Source organism: Callorhinus ursinus, unplaced genomic scaffold (genome assembly GCF_003265705.2).
Source record: "Callorhinus ursinus isolate GAN/ISIS: 27379988/994484 unplaced genomic scaffold, GSC_fseal_2.0 scaffold12, whole genome shotgun sequence".
NCBI classification, from domain to species: domain Eukaryota; kingdom Metazoa; phylum Chordata; class Mammalia; order Carnivora; family Otariidae; genus Callorhinus; species Callorhinus ursinus.
In genome coordinates, this window is record NW_027397074.1 from 72,833,098 (window position 1) to 72,849,894 (window position 16,797).

General features: G+C 39.7%; 1 protein-coding gene across 1 annotated transcript in view; it reads right to left on the reverse strand.

Moving 5' to 3' along the window:
* Positions 1–16,797, reverse strand: part of SLC35B4 (solute carrier family 35 member B4) — a 42,130-nt gene that overhangs the window by 16,704 nt on the left and 8,629 nt on the right. The gene's annotated exons all lie outside the window — the stretch shown is intronic.

The window sequence follows — 16,797 nt, forward strand, 5'->3', positions numbered from 1 at the left end:
TACTATTTTAATCTTTCTCGAGTATACTTAGTATTTTTCAAGCAATTTAAAACCAGGCTTCAAAAAACATTATCTGAGGGATGCCTGGGTGCCTCAGTTGGTTAAGCGGCTGCCTTCGGCTCAGGTCATGATCCTGGGGTCCTGGGATCAAGCCCCAGGTCAGGCTCCCTGCTCAGCGGGGAGTCTGCTTCTCCCTCTACCCACCCCCCACACTGCTCATAATATCTCTTTCTCTCTCTCTCTCGGATAAAATCTTTTTTTAAAAAAAAGATCAAAAAAATAAATTTAAAAAAAGAAAAATATTTGAAATAATGGCTAAATAAATAAAATCTTAAAAAAAAGGTAAAAAGAAATTATTTTTTAAAAGAAAGTCTTTGAGCACAGATTCCCACCTTTTTCATCTTGGCACATCTGAAGAATGACAGCACCGAGATTCCAGTGATCTTCTTTGACAGGAACCTACCTGATGGTGCTGGTTGGATATGGACCTACATGGCCTAACCAGCAGCCATGCTGGGCTAAATTAACACAGTCTGTAAAGTTTGAGGAGCTTCATGATGAATGCAGGACACAGTACTACACACATGCAAAACTACTGCTGTTCAAAAGAAAACCACAGGCCCCAAATGCAAAATGGTGCCTTTACTTAAGGACCCAAGTCAGCAAACCAAGACTTAATTCCTAACCCAACTGCAGTTTCAACCAACCCTCCCTGTCCCCCCACGAATGTCACCTTTAACCAGTCAACATTGAATTTCCTGGTCAATACTAGGGAATTTACTAATAGACCCCCCTTCTGCTCTCTTTACCAGGCAACCTTACCTAACAACACATATGTTGCTAAGAAATTCCTTTCTTTTTTAAAAATGCCCTCTCTCTGCCTTTAAAAAGCCTTTCTCTTATTTACTCAGTGGAGCTCCCCTCTACTTGCTAGATGGAATGCTGCCCATTCATGAACAGTTCAAAAAACCCAATTAAATCTTCAAATTTACTTGGCTGAATTTTTTTTCTGAACACACTTGGTGGCAGCATCAGGATCCAAAGCAAACTTCTGACAGCATTCAGGGACAAGGAGAAACACAGGCGTGGTGCCCCAAGAACCCATTTGAGTTCTCTGTCTTTCTCGCTGTTTCCAAGGGCCGTTGGTAAGGCCCTCTTGGTTTCAGCTCCACTCTTTTTGCATTTAAGTACCCATCTAATTAGTTTCCTAATCCAGGGTTAACAGGTCTAGACAAACAGGAGCCTCTAACAGAGCACCAGTCCTTGGCCCTTGGTTCGTTCTGCAATTCCATATTGGCATCCCTTCCCCAGTTCCAGTCCACACTCCCCATTTACCAGGGTTTGGTGGTTTAATCCTTTACCCCTTTCCAGTCCACAGTCTCCCTGAATGGAGTCTACTGGTTTAGTCCACCCAACAAATTGCTGGTTTTGCCCATGGTCTTCTCTTGGCTAGTCCACAGGAACAACTCTTACTTACTACTGGTATGTTAAGGTACACATATTTGTTTTTTGTGTGTGTGTGTAAACAAAGGCTTAGCTTGGGGGTCCTTAAATTCTACAGAATCAAGCGTGCCACCTTCTGGCATACCTGCTTATTTTAAGTCTAAAAACTATGGTGCCGGAAGCTGTGAACAGCTACAGAAATAAAGGACTAAAAAGAACCTAGAATTTACAATGGCCATGATGGAGAATGTTCCAATTAGATAAGGTCATTTAAGAAATGCCCTTGAATGCAAGGGTTCCCAAATTAAACAGAATGGGACATCTGTTTTAAATGGCAAGCAGAAGCCTCCAAAAGGTTCAAAATTCCAAAATAGTCTCACTAAAAGACACACATAAACAGCTAATGAAAATGAGAAAAAGTACCTAAAATGACTGTAAAACTGATGTAACTGCTACTGTTCTCCTCTGTCTTCTGAGTACTCATCCTACTCAGCCTCTTATGAACTGCCTTTCACTCTAAAGAGACTATTAAACAGTTACTTTTAGAAGAAAACCAGTTGAGGCTATAGGCAATACTCTTCACTCCTTAGTCAAAGGCCAAATTAAGTCCATAGTTGAATAATTTCTCAAACCTGGGGAGGATCTTCAAGAGTTTTTGTAACTATATCACTTCCTGAGCCCAGCTGAGAGAGGAAAATAAAAATTCACATTGTCCCTTCCTTTACAAATAATGGATAGTTGGAAGAAAGGCAAGCAGCAACTAGGCCCACCCCTCACCCCCACCCCAGCCGTAAGAGAAAACTACCTTTAAAAGGATTTTACACCACCCTGGAAGGAGCCCTCCACTCTTTCCCCCTGTGAACAACTACCTGATAGGTAGATGAGCGTGTGGACAAAAACCTGATTGGGTGACAGGTGCATGGAGGGTTAATCAGATTAAAACAACCCGCCAACATTTTCATCAAAACCCCTAGATTTAGAAACTCTGGCAGCAACCTTCTCAGGCCCACCTCCCTCTTCGGGAGCTTTGTACTATCACTCAATAAACTTTGCTTTGCTGCCCACCAGTCTTCAGCTGGTCTACTTCTTCATTCTTCAAAGCAGCATGACCAAGAGCCGCGGGCACTAAAGGAAAAGAAATCCTGCATCACAAATCCAGTCCACATATCCTAAGAACTTGGCTTGGCTCTTTGCCTGTCTGGAGTATGCAGGTTGTTGGTTCTTCCTTTGGCTATCATTGGGAGTGACTCTAAATATTCTGAAGAGGATATCTCTTATGCCCTCTTTGAGGGCACCTCTTGGATCCATGAGGTTATTTAATACTGCCAGAATTATTTACTGTTTGCCCTGGCAAAATATTTGAAAGGATTTAATAACTTTATAATCAGGAATTTGGTCAAATTGGAAACTGATATTCAGAGCCTGATAGGAATTTTTTAAGGACTTTTCTCCTAAGCTATATGAACCCAGAGAGAAAGACTTTTTTTTTTTTAAAGTAATCTCTACACCCCACATGGGACTCAAACTCACAATCCCGAGATCAAGAGCTGCACACTCTACCTACCGACTGAGCCAGCCAGGCACCCAGAAGGAAGACATTCTTAGAAGAATTAAAAATAGCTGTCCCTGTCTCACAAATCTAGTCTCTACAGGATCAGAGGTGTAGTTCCAAAACAATTCAAAGACTACCAAACCTTTTTGCCAATCCCCCAACCTCCCCTATCTCAAAAGACTTGTAAGTGTAAAAATTCTGACTTTAAGGGAACAAAAGTCCTTCTAGGAGAAGCTTGCATTCTTTCCCTGTGTCTTTAAGATGTAAATGTTCAACATTCTACTGGTCTTTTCTAAGAAATCCTTTCTAGTCCATCTCTTTAAAATACAAACTTCAGAGTGGTAATTCTTGTCAAGAAAAAACACAAAGGGGAGAGAGAGGTCATTTGGAACTTGACTTGCCAAGGAGAAATTCAAATCTTAAGTGTCTTCACAAATACTAAAAAAGCTTTGGCCATCTAGACTGATAACCTTATTCCATCTACCAGAAAAACAACTGAGATCTAACTTTTATAACTAGTAAATTCTGTACCTACTTCATGGCAGTAATTTAAAACTATAAGGGCTAACTGTCCTATATTCATGTGCCTATATTTATGTGTTGTAGCTCTGTGGTATTTTCTACTTCTGGGTAGTATTGCTACAATTAATTTGTAAAAGAGTTCTATTTAGTTGGTTTGAAGGCAAGCACATGTAAGGATTGTGTATTCTAAAACTCTCAAAAAGAAAGAAACTAACTCAAATATTTTTCAAGGTCACATGGTTTGAAAAAAAATATTTGATATAAAAGCTAGTTTAAGGTGGATGGCTTAATTAAAAAGACATGTCTTTAAAGTTACCAACACTAAATATAAAACTTTTCTACTTCAGTTTAGTAGCCCCCAAATAAGTTCATGTTGTCCTTTCCAAGATCTGTCAACAAAAATTAATAGCTTAGGATAATGGCTGACTTTGTCTAATGTTTAATACCATTTTTATAGGTCATCTAAACATAGTTATTAAGGACAAGTAAATTAGATATAAACAAGATAAAAGTTTATAAATGAACTTTTCAAAAATATTTATGTCTACTTAGTTTTCCCATTTTTTTTTTTTTTGGGTAACCTAAAACCTTAAAGTTTTGCTGAATTAGGTTAAATGATGAATTAAGTTAACTTCATTAAATATCTAGATCATTTCTAGAAGTAGGAGGACCCGAGGCTCACCTCACACTAGATAACTATCAAATTATCCTAAATATTTCAGAAATTGACCTGAAGACTGGCAGAACAGACTCCACAACTAAAGGTAGAGAAGGGCCACATGGAAGAAGGTAGGAAATGTGGATGTGTGGTTTGGGAGAGAAATGACTCCAGGAGCTGCTGTTGCAGAGAAGGGCAAGAGACAGACTAACACACATGGGAGCCATGAAGAAAATAAATCCCCATAGCAATTGGCTTAGAAAGTGAGATAGGCTGAATTTCCTGAGTTCTCGCAACCAGTGGGGCTTAAAGTCTGGAGTTCTGAAGGTCAGTGGGTTTGGTTCAGATAGAGCCCTGAGTCACTGGGGTTGCTCTTGGAGAGAAAGCAGGGCAGACAGTCCAAGGACATACAACATGGAAACAATGATTTGAAGAGTGCTTGGGGCACACAGTGTAGAGGTCAGTTGTTCATCTCAGACCTGTTCCAGAGGGGGAGCTCACAGAGAGACCCCTCCGGGAACAACAAAGAAACTGGCAGAGCCATTTCCCTCCCCCGCTCCTTAGCATAAACACAGAACCACCACCCCCGGGAACTAGCCCAGCACTGACACTAACCGGCTTACGCTGCTGGAACGGCCCATCCCAGTCATGCTTTCCTCAAACCCAATGAGGCGGGCCCCCTCCCCCAGAAGACCGGCCCAAACCCCTGCCCACAGCACATCTCCTGAACTGGGAGTTTGGCAGGGGCTCGGTTCCAGCGGCAGTGGTGAGAGGTCTCATTTCACAAGCAGAACAGAGCACAACTTGTTAAAATGCACCACATTCGGGCCAGACACCAAACACTGCCCACACGAGGCAAAGAAAGCCCCTGCAGACGACCGGCCTGAAGGATAACGTGGCCAGGACACAACAGACCACATGCCGCACACATCAGAGATACCCCCTGAAGTGGCAAGACCTGGGTAACAGGGGACACCACACTGCAGGGCACTACAGGACCTCTGCTTCATAAGGCCATCACCCTCAAGGACAGAAGATGTAGCTGACTTTGCTAAGACACAGAGACAGGCACAGAGACTTAGACAAAATGAGAAGACAGAGGAATCTGTCCCAAATGACAGTACAGGAAAAGGCCATGGACAGAGATCTAAGTGAAACAGATAAAAGTAATATGCCTGATAAAGAATTTAAAATAATGATCATAGAGATATTTATTGGATTTGAGAAAAGAGTGGAAAACATGAGTAAGACCCTTAACAAAGCAATAACAAATAACACAGCAGAGATAAAGGGCTCAATAAATCAAATGAGAACCATGCTTGATGCAATGAACAGCAGGCTGGAAGAAACAGAGGAATGAATTAATGACCTAGAGGATAGAGTAATGGAAAAGTAATCAAGCTGAACAAAAGAGAAAAAAGAATTATGCAAAATGAGAACAGACTTAGGGAATGCAGTGACTCCATCAAATGTAATAACATTTGCATTATAGGAGTTCCACAAGGAGAGAGAAAAGGGGACAGAAAATTTATTTGCAGAGATAGTAACTGAAAAGTTCCCTAATCTGAGGAAGGAAACATATCCAGATCCAGGAGGCACAGAAAATCCGCAACATCAACAAAAGGAGATCCACACCAACACGTATTGTAATTAAAATGGCAAAACATAGTGATAAAGAAAAAAACTTAAAAGCAGCAAGACAAGAGAGGACATACAAGGGAAACCCCATAAGGCTACCAAGGGATTTTTCAGCAGAAATGTTGTGAGCCAGAAAGAAGTGGCATGAGATATTCAAAGCACTGAATGGGAAAAATCTGCAGCCAAGAATACTCTATCCAGTAAGGCTATCGCTCAGAATAGAAGAAGAGATAAAGAGTTTCTTAGATGAACAAAAACTAAAGGAGTTTGTGACCACTAAACCAGCCCTGCAAGAAATATTAATGGGGGCTCTAAGTGGAAAGGAAAGACCAAGTGACAATATGAAGGTAAGAAACACAAAAGCAGTAAAAACTAATATTGTTGTAAAATATCAGTCAAGGAACTCACAAAATAAAAGGATGTAAAATATGACACCATATACCTAAAATGTGAGGAGAGGACTAAAGAATAAGTTCAAATTTAAACAACCATCAACTTAATATGGACTGCTATATGCAGAAAATGTTATATATACAAACTTAATGGTAACCACAAATCAAAATCCACTAATAAATATGCAAAGAATAAAAAGAAATCCAAATTACCACTACAGAAAACCAGCAAACCAAGAAAGAAAGACAAGACAGGGTCAGAGAAAATCTTCAGAAACAACCAGAAATCAAGTAATAAAATAGCAATAAATACATATCAATAATTACTTTGAATTTAAATGGACTAAACACTCCACTCAAAAGATATAGGGTGACAAAATGGGTAAAAAACCAGACCCATCTATATGCTGCCTACAAGAGACTCATTTTAGACCTAAAGACATCCACCTTTAGACCTAAAGATTGAAGTGAAGGGAGGGAGAAACATTTATGCAAATGGATGTTAAAAGAAAGCTGTAGTAATACTTATACTGGACACACTACACTTTAAAACAAAGACTGTAAAAAAATAACGACTGTAACAAGAGATGAAGAAAGACACTAAAAGATAATAATATAGACAATCCAACAAGAAGACATAACAACTGGAAATATTTATGCACCCAACATGAGAGCACCCAAATACATAAAGCAGTTGATAGCAAATATAAAGGAACTAATTGATAATAATACAGTAATAGTAGGGAACTTTAACATCCCACTTACATCAACAGATCATCTAAACAGAAAATCAACAAGGAAACAATGGCTTTCAACGATACACTGGAATTGATGGATTTAACAGATGTATCCAGAACATTCCATCCTAAAACAGAAGAATTACACATTCTTTTCAAGTGCACACGGAACATTCTCCAGAACAGATCACATATTAGGCCACAAAACAAGCCTCAACAAATTCAAAAAGACTGAAGTCTTATCATGCATTTTTTCTGACCACAAGGCTATGATACTAGAAATCAACTACAAGAAAAAAAAATCTGTAAAGATTACAAATACATGGGGGTTAAGTACCATGCTACTAAACAATGAATGGGTCAATCAGGAAATAAGGAAAGAAATTAAAGGGTGCCTGGGTGGCTCAGCTGGTTAAGGGTCTGCCTTTGGCTCAGGTCATTATCTCAGAGTCCTGGGATCATGTCCCATGTTAGGCCCCTGCTCAGCTGGGAGTCTGTTTCTCCCTCTCCCTCTGCCCCCCTCCCTGCTCGTGCTCTCTTCTGTTGCGCTCTCTTTCTCAAATAAAATCTTTCAAAAGAAAAAAAGAAGATATTAAAAAGTACACAAAAACAAATGGAAATGAAAACAATGGTTTAAAATCTTTGGTATGCAACAAAAGCAGTTCTAAGAGGGAAGTTTATAGCAATACAGGCCTACCTAAAGAAGCAAGAAAAATCTCAACAACCTTCCCTTACACCTAAAGGAGCTGGAAAAAGAACAAATGAAGCCTAAAGCCAGCAGGGGGATGGAAAGTATAAAGATCAGAGCAGAAATAAATGGTGTAGAAACTAAAAAGACAATAGAACAAATCTATGAAACCAGGAGCTGGTTCTTTGAAACAATAAAACTGATAAATCTCTAGCCAGACTTATCAAAAAGAGAAAGGAACCAAATAAATAAAATCACAGATGAGAGAGGATAAATACCAACCCAACACCACAGAAATACAATTTTAAGAGATTATGAAAAACTATATGCCAACAAATTGGACAACCTAGAAGAAATGGATAAATTCTTAGAAACCTATAAATTACAAAAACTGAAACAGAAAGAAATAGAAAAACGTGAACAGACGATTATCAGCAAAGAAGTTGCATCAGTAATCAAAAAACTCACAACAAAGTCCAGAACCAGATGGCTTCACAGGGGAATTCTGCCAAACATTTAAAGAAGAATTAAAACCTATTCTTCTCAAACTATTCCAAAAAAACAGAAAAGGAAGGAAAAGTTCCAAATGCATTCTATGAGGCCAGCATTATCCTGATACCAAAACCAGAAAAAGACACCACAAAAAAAGAACGACAGACCAATATCTCTAATGAACACAGATGCAAAAATCCTCAACAAAATACTAGCAGATTGAATCCAACAATAAATTAAAAAAATCATTCACCATGATCAAGTAAGATTTATTCCTGGGTTGCAAGGGTAGTTCAATATTTGCAAATCAATCAACGTGATACAACACATAAATAAGAAAAGAACCATATGATCATTTCAATGGATGCAGAAAAAGCATTTGACAAAGTACGACATCCATTCATGATAAAAAAAACCCTAAACAAAGTAGGTTTAGAGGTAACATGCTGTCTACAAGAGACTCATTTTAGACCTAAAGACATCCACCTTTAAGCATAATAAAGATCATATATGAAAAAACCCACGCTAACATGATCCTTAATTGGGAAAAACAGAGCTTTTCCCCTGAGGTCAGGAACAAGACAAGAACGCCTACTCTCAACACTTTTATTCAACATAGTATTAGGAGTCCTAGCCATAGCAATCAGACAACAAAAAGAAATAAAAGGCATCCTGATTGGTAAGAAAGACGTCAAACTTTTACTATTTGCAAATGACATGATACTGTGTATAGAAAACCCTAAAGACTACCACACCCTAAAGACTACCTTAAAGACTAAATAGACTACCCATAAAGACTACCCTAAAGACTATCAAAAAACTGCTAGAACGGACACACGAATTCAGTAAAGTTATAGGATTCAAAATCATTCTACAGAAATCTCTTGCATTTCTATACATCAATAATGAAAGCAGCAGAAAGAGAAATTAAAACAATTCCATTTACAAGTATAATAAAATAAGATACCTAGGAATAAACCTAATCGAAGAGGTGAAAGACCTGTACTCTGAAAACTAGAAAACAATGATGAAAGAAATTTGAAGAGACTACACAAAGAAATAAAAAGACATTCCACGCTCATGGATTGGAAAAACAAATATTGTTAAAATGTCTATACTACCCAAAGCAATCTACACATCCAATGCAGTCCCTATCAAAATACCATGAACATTTTTCACAAAGCTAGAACAAACAATCCTGAAATTTTTATGGAAACACAGAAGACTCCAAATAGCCAAGACAATCTTGGGACGGGGGGAAAAAAAGCTGGAGGCATCACAATTCCAGACTTCAAGTTATATTACAAAGCTGTAGTAATCAAAAACAGTATGGTAGTGGCACAAAAAGAGACACATAGATCAATGGAACAGAACAGAAAACCTCAGCTAATCTTTGACAAAGCAGGAAAGACACCCAATGGAAAAAAGCCAGCCTCTTCAAAAAATGGTGTTGGGAAAACTGGACAGCAACATGCAAAAGAATTCAACTACTTTCTTAAACCATACCCAAAAATAAATTCAAAATGGATTAAGGACCTAAATGTGACATGAAACCATAAAAATCCTAAAAGAGCACAGGCAGTAACTTCTCTGACACTGGCTGTAATAACTTTTTACTAGACAGGTTCCCTGAGGTAAGAAAAACAAAAGCAAAAATATGGGGACTACATCAAAATAAAAAGCTTCTGCACAGCGAAGGAAACAATCAACAAAACTAAAAGGCAGCCTATGGAATGAAAGAAGATATTAGCAAATGACATATCTGATAAAGGGTTAGTACCCCAATACATAAAGAATTTATAAAACTTAACACCCAAAAAACAAATAATCCAATTAAAAAATGGGCAGAGGACATGGATATTTTTCCAAAGAAGACAGAGATGGCCAAGAGACAAAGAAAAGATGCTCAACATTACTGATCACTGGGAAATGTGAATCAAAACTACAATGAAATATCATCTCACACCTGTCAGAATGGTTAAAATTAACAACACAAGAAACAACAGGTGTTGGTGAGCATGTAGAAAAAAGGAACCCTCTTGCACTGCTGGGGAATGCAAACTGGTGCAGCCACTGTGAAAAACAGTCTAGAGGTTCCTCAAAAAGTTAAAAATAGAACTACCCCTATCCGAAGGGGTACGTGCACCCCAATGTTTATAGCAGCAATGTCCACAACAGCCAAACTGTGGAAAGAGCCAAGATGCCCATCGACAGATGAATGGATAAAGAAGATGTGGTATATATACACAATGGAATATTATGCAGCCAACAAAAGGAATGAGATCTTGCCATTTGCAACGACGTGGATGGAACTGGAGGGTGTTATGCTGAGTGAAATCAGTCAATCAGAGAAAGACATGTATCATATGACCTCACTGATATGAGGAATTCTTAATCTCAGGAAACAAACTGAGGGTTGCTGGAGTGGTGGGGGGTGGGAGGGATGGGGTGGCTGGGTGATAGACATTGGGAAGGGTATGTGCTATGGTGAGCGCTGTGAATTGTACAAGACTGATGAATCACGGATCTGTACTTCTGAAACAAATAATGCAATATATGTTAAGAAAAAAAAAAGAAGAAGAAGATAGCAGGAGGGGAGAATGAAGGGGAGTAAGTCGGAGGGGGAGACGAACCATTAGAGACGATGGACTCTGAAAAACAAACTGAGGGTTCTAGAGGGGAGCGGGGTGGGGGGGTGGGTTAGCCTGGTGATGGGTATTAAAGAGGGCACATTCTGCGTGGAGCACTGGGTGTTATGCACAAACAATGAATCATGGAACACTACATCAAAAACTAATGATGTAATGTATGGTGATTAACATAACAACAAATTATTAAAAAAATAGAACTACCCTATGATCCAGTAATCACATTACTGGGTATTTACCCGAAGAATACAGAAACACTAATTCAAAAAGATATATGCACCCCAATGTTTAAAGCAGCATTATTTATTATAATAGCCAAGATATGGAAGCAGCCCAAGTGTCCACTCACTGATGAATACATACAGATGTGGTACACACACACACACATACACCAGAATATTATTCAGCCATAAAAATGAATGACATCTTGCCATTTGCAATGACATGGATGGAGCTAGAGAGTATAATGCTAAGTGAAGTAAGAAAAAGAAATACCGTATGATTTCACTCATATGTGGAATTTAAGAAACAAAATAAATGAGCAAAGGGAAAAAGAGCGAAAGAGACAAACCAAGAAACAGACTGTTCACTACAGAGAACAAACTGATGATTACCAGATGGGGTAATAGGTGACAGAGATTAAGTAATGCCCCTGTCATGATGAGCACAGGATGATGTATCCAAGTGCTGAATCACTATATCGTACATGTAAAACTAGTATAACGCTGTATATTAACTAACTGGAAGTAAAATAAAAACAAAAAAAAAATCTAGATTGGGGCTCCTGAGTTGCTCAGTTGGTTAAGCGTCTGCCTCGGGCTCAGGTCAAGATCTCAGGGTCCTGGGAGCGAGCCCCTCCCTTACTCAGTAGGGAGTCTGCCTCTCCCCCTTCCTCTCCCTCTGCCTGCCACTCCCCCTGCTTGGGGGCTTTCTCTAATAAATAAATAAAATCTTAAAAAAAAATAAAATCTAGATCATTTCCAAAAAAGACAAAATACCAAAACATTAACTATTAAACGTAAGTTGATCTACTTTTGGCTTCTTATTACAGAGACACTAAAAGATATTTGGATATGTTAATACTCCACTGGCAAATTTAAAAAGGCATATGCTTTTAAAATTTTTGAAATGTATTCGTAAAATTCAAATTCAAAAAAATGCTGGTGAAACTGACAGCTCACAATTGTTTACTTCTTAGTTTTCACTAGAAATTAAGGTTTCTCAGGGTTAAGAACTCAAGTATATGTAATTAAATCTACTAAAAATAAGGAAAACATCTCCGTATAACAGGAAAGTAGGATGTGTTTTCAGGAGAAAAAGATGTGAGAAATGGAGATGGTGTAGCTGGGGCCCAGGGGCACAAGAGCACCTGGCTTCGGGGGTCCCAAACAGACCAGGTTTGGCCACTGGCTGCTCACAAAACCCAAGGGCAGAGAAAGGGCGGTGGTGAAACAGGAATTTATTTCAGTGAGGCCAACACCCAGAAGACAGGGGACTAGCATCTGGAGACTATCTCCAAAGCGCTGAAAAGGTTTATATATAAGAAAATGTGGAGCAACGGTGGGTGGATATGTACGGGGGGGCAGTGAAAGTCAAATTAACCATTGTTTTGAAGTGAATCATGGGGCAGGACCTCGCTAGCTTAGGGCAGTCCCTACTGCTCAAGGGGGCAGTTTCGGTTCCCATCATGGGATGCTTTGCCCACAGGGTCTTCAGCTGAGCCAAGAGACAAGCTGGAAAGAAGAACCCAACTAGACAGTTTGAGGTCAAAATGGAGGCAGCCAAAGTCCTCTTTCAATACATTTTTTGTGAAGGGGAGAAAAAGTAATTTTGTCCTAAAATGAGGCTGACTGTTTAAAGGGAAAAAAACATTAGACAAAACTGGGATGTAGGGGGAAAAAATATTGTAGGAGGTTTGTGGAAAAATAATCTTTAAACAGGAACTTTCATGTGTGGTCGACCTGGTTAAGATTAAAATAAATTTATTTTTAAAAATGGGTTTTAATATCAAAAGTAAGCTGGTACAAAATTAGAATTTGGTTTTCTATTAAAAGGACAAAGTTTTCTTGGGCTTTTGGTGTCATTTGGGTAAGACTAAAATTCTCTTTACCTTTTAAGTATTAGATTTTGTAGTAATCTGTGATCCTATTTAGGCAAGTGCTTTAAAACCTTTTCTAAAAATATTTTTGATTGGGGCGCCTGGGTGGCTCAGTCAGTTAAGTGGCTGCCTTCGGCTCAAGCCCTGATCCTAGGGCCCTGGGATGGAGCCCCTCATCGGGCTTCCTGCTCAGCGGGGAGTCTGCTTCTCCCTCTCCCTCTGCCCTTCCCTCTGCTCGTGCTCTCTCTTCGAGCATGCTCTGTCTCTAATAAATAACATCTTTAAAAAAATATTTTTGACCAACTTCCTAAAACCAAATTCTAAGTGAAGTCTTTTTGACCTAAAATATTCCAAAGGACTTGTTAAATGAATTAAGCTTATCTAATATGTAAATTACATGGAAAGCACTGTCAAAAAAAGTAACTCTAAGCCTTTATATTTGTAAGACTGTGGCACATGTGGATAAAGTCCATTCTGCTTCTGCAAAAATAGCTCCTCACTGCCAGACTTTTGTCATCCTAATGTCCTTGTAACATGGCAACCTCTGAAATGTAAACAACTTTTTATTTCAGGATAGAAAAAAATCTAACTGTGCTCCTAACTTTTCACAGACAAAGTAAGACATCTTATTGGTCGACTCCTCTAAATTTACGTTGTTGAGTTAAAAAGGGCCTACCAGGGGCGCCTGGGTGGCTCAGTCAGTTGAGCCAAGCTGAACTCTTGATTTCGGCTCAGGTCACAATCTCAGGTTCTGAGATCGAGTCCCACATCAGGCTCCACACTCAGTGGGGAGTCTGCTTAAGATTCTCTCTATCCCTCTTCCTCTGCAACCCTCCCAAAATAAATAAATAATTTTTTAAAAGATTTTTATTTATTTATTTAAGAGAGAGAGAGAGTGAGAAACAGCATGAGAGGGAAGAGGGTCAGAGGGAGAAGCAGACTCCCTGCTGAGCAGGGAGCCCGATATGGGACTTGATCCCAGGACTCCAGGATCATGACCTGAGCCGAAGGCAGTCGCCCAACCGACTGAGCCCCCCAGGCGCCCAATAATTTTTTTTTTTAAAGCGTCTACTGGAGGACATTCATGATTCACAATTCACTCCTTCTGACAGGTCTCTATTTCCCTGATTAGGGATAAATGTAAATAAGGCTAGGATCAAGAACTGCTCCAGTAATTCTTAAAATTACTGCAAAACCTGTTAAAGCAATTGCAGCCCAACAAATACCCTTAAACTCTCTAGCCAAAGTTGTCCTTGATAACGGAACAGCTCTGAACTACCTATTGGCTGACGAAGACGGTGTCTGTGCTGTCGACACCACCTGCTGAGCCTCTACCTGACACCTGTCGACGCTGAAAGTCAGGTAAGATCAAAGAACAAGTCGCTTGGCTTAAGAAGGTGACTCCTTCCACAGGGTCTTTCTTTGGCTTATTTGATTTTGATTGGTTTGGGTCTTGGGGACCATGGCTCTAAACTGCACTCCAAATATTGGTATTTATCCTACTTATGTAATGATTATAATCTCCCTAGTGCGTTGTATTCTTTCAAAAGCTTGAGACACATGTAGCAGGACATCGAGCAAATGCTCTCCCTAAGACTGGAACATCTAAGGAACAAAGAAAATAACCCACTTAAAGGAGTGTGAATCTGAGGCTGTGACCTATGAATATCAGAGGTTAAGCAAAAAGGTCATGACTTATGGATAACACACAAAGAAACAACAAAAACTTTAAGAACTTAGAGCAGTAACAGAGAGTGGTGCTAAGGCCTTAAATGTTCATCACATCTCTCAGTTAAGAGTCTGATCAAAAAGGGGCAATTGCTCAAAAGAAAACCACTAGCCCAAAATGGTGCCACTAAGGTTAAGGACCCAAGTCAATAAACCAAGACTTAATTCCTTACCCAAGTGCAATTTCAACCAATCCCCCCTCCCCGGAATGTCACCTTTATCCAGTCAACATAGAATTCCCTGGTCAATACTAGGGACTTTTCTGATAGACCCCCCGTCTGCTCTCCTTCTGAGGCAACTTTGCCTAAACAATGCATATCTTGCTAATAAATTCCTTTCCGCTTTTTTTTAATGCCCTCTGCCTTTAAAAGCCTTTCCCTTCTTTAGCTCAGTGGAGCTCCCCTCTTCTTGCTAGATGAAATACTGCCTGATTCATGAATCACTTAATAAAACCAATTAGATCTTCAAATTTACTCAGCTGAATTTTTTTTAACACTGAGAACACCTATTTCACAGTCTCTAAAATACTACTGGTGACTTCACAAGGTTTCTTGCCAAATTTTCTTAGTCTTATCTTGAAACGATGCCATCTGGAGACAGAGTTCATCAAGGCCTTTTAGAAAGATAATGAAGGGGCGCCTGGGTGGCTCAGTTGGTTAAGCAACTGCCTTCGGCTCAGGTCATGATCCCAGGGTCCTGGGATCGAGCCCCGCATCAGGCTCCCTGCTCAGCCAGAAGCCTGCTTCTCCCTCTCCCACTCCCACTGCTTGTGTTCCCTCTCACGCTCTCTCTCTCTCTGTCAATTAAATAAATAAAAAAAAATCTTTAATAAAAAAAAAAAAGAAAGATAATGAATTCCAAGTATTCCACATTGCTGTCTACATAGCATGGCCTAGAAATTGCTCCTGGGGATGAATGGTATCCCCATGATGTCAAGATTTTGACTGCAGCTTCACAGATAGAAAATAAAACAGCCAGTTTTATGGGGCACACATGGAGGTACGATTGTTAGGGCAAGATCCTGGGGAGCTTCACAGGCCAGGTTAGGGAGCTGGGCTTCCCTCTGAACCTATGGTGACCCCCGAGTGCCTGTGAGGGGGGTGTCACAATACAATGGTAGGAAGTCGAAATACAGGGATGGAGGGGTGGGAGGCGAGAGGCCAGCCAGCTAGGACACCATTAAAAAAGTTAATGGCAAGAGGGAATGCATTCCTGAACTGTGCTAGGGGCAAGCTGAATGGAAAGAGATAATGGCGGGGGCGGGGGTGGGGGGAGAGTCAGAGGAATAAAAAGTGTGGGGGATCCTTGTTCTCACCATACTGTCTTGATGACCACAGTTTTGTAGTATAGCTTGAAATCTGGAACTGTGATGCCTCCAGTTTTGTTTCTCTTTTTCAGGACTGCTTGGGCTATTTGGGGCACACAGATTAATGGAACAGAATAGAGAACCCAGAAATGGACCCACAACTGTATGGTCAACTAATATTCAACAAAGCAGGAAAAAATATCCAAGGGAAAAAAGACAGTCTCTTCAACAAATGGCGTTGGGAAAAACGGACAGCAACGTGCAGAAGAATGAAACTGGACCACTTTCTTACACCATACACAAAAATAAATTCAAAGCGGATGCAAGACCTAAATGTGAGACTGGAAGCCATCAAAATCTAGAGGAGAACACAGGCAGCAACCTCTCTGACCTTGGCCCCAGCAACTTCAACAAAAGCAAAAATGAGATATTGGGACTTCATCAAGATAAAAAGCTTCCGCACAGCAAAGGAAACATTCAACAAAACTAAAAGGCAGCCTACAGAATGGGAGAAGATATTTGCAAGTGACATATCTCATAAAGGCTTAATATCGCAAATATATAAAGAACTTATCAAACTCAATGCACAAAAAAACCTAAATATTCTTAAGAAATGGGCAGAAGATATGAATAGACACTTTTCTAAAGAAGACATCCAGATGGCTAAGAGACACAACATCACTCATCAGGGAAATATCAATCAGAACCATGATGAGATACCATCTCACACCTGTCAGAACGGCTAAAATTAATGCAAGAAAGAACAGGTGTTGGTGAGGATGTGGAGAAAGGGAAGCCTCTTGCACTGTTGGTGGAAATGCAAACTGGTGTAGCTACTCTGGAGAACAGTATGGAGGTTCCTCAAAAACTTAAAAATAGAATTGTGTAAGACTGT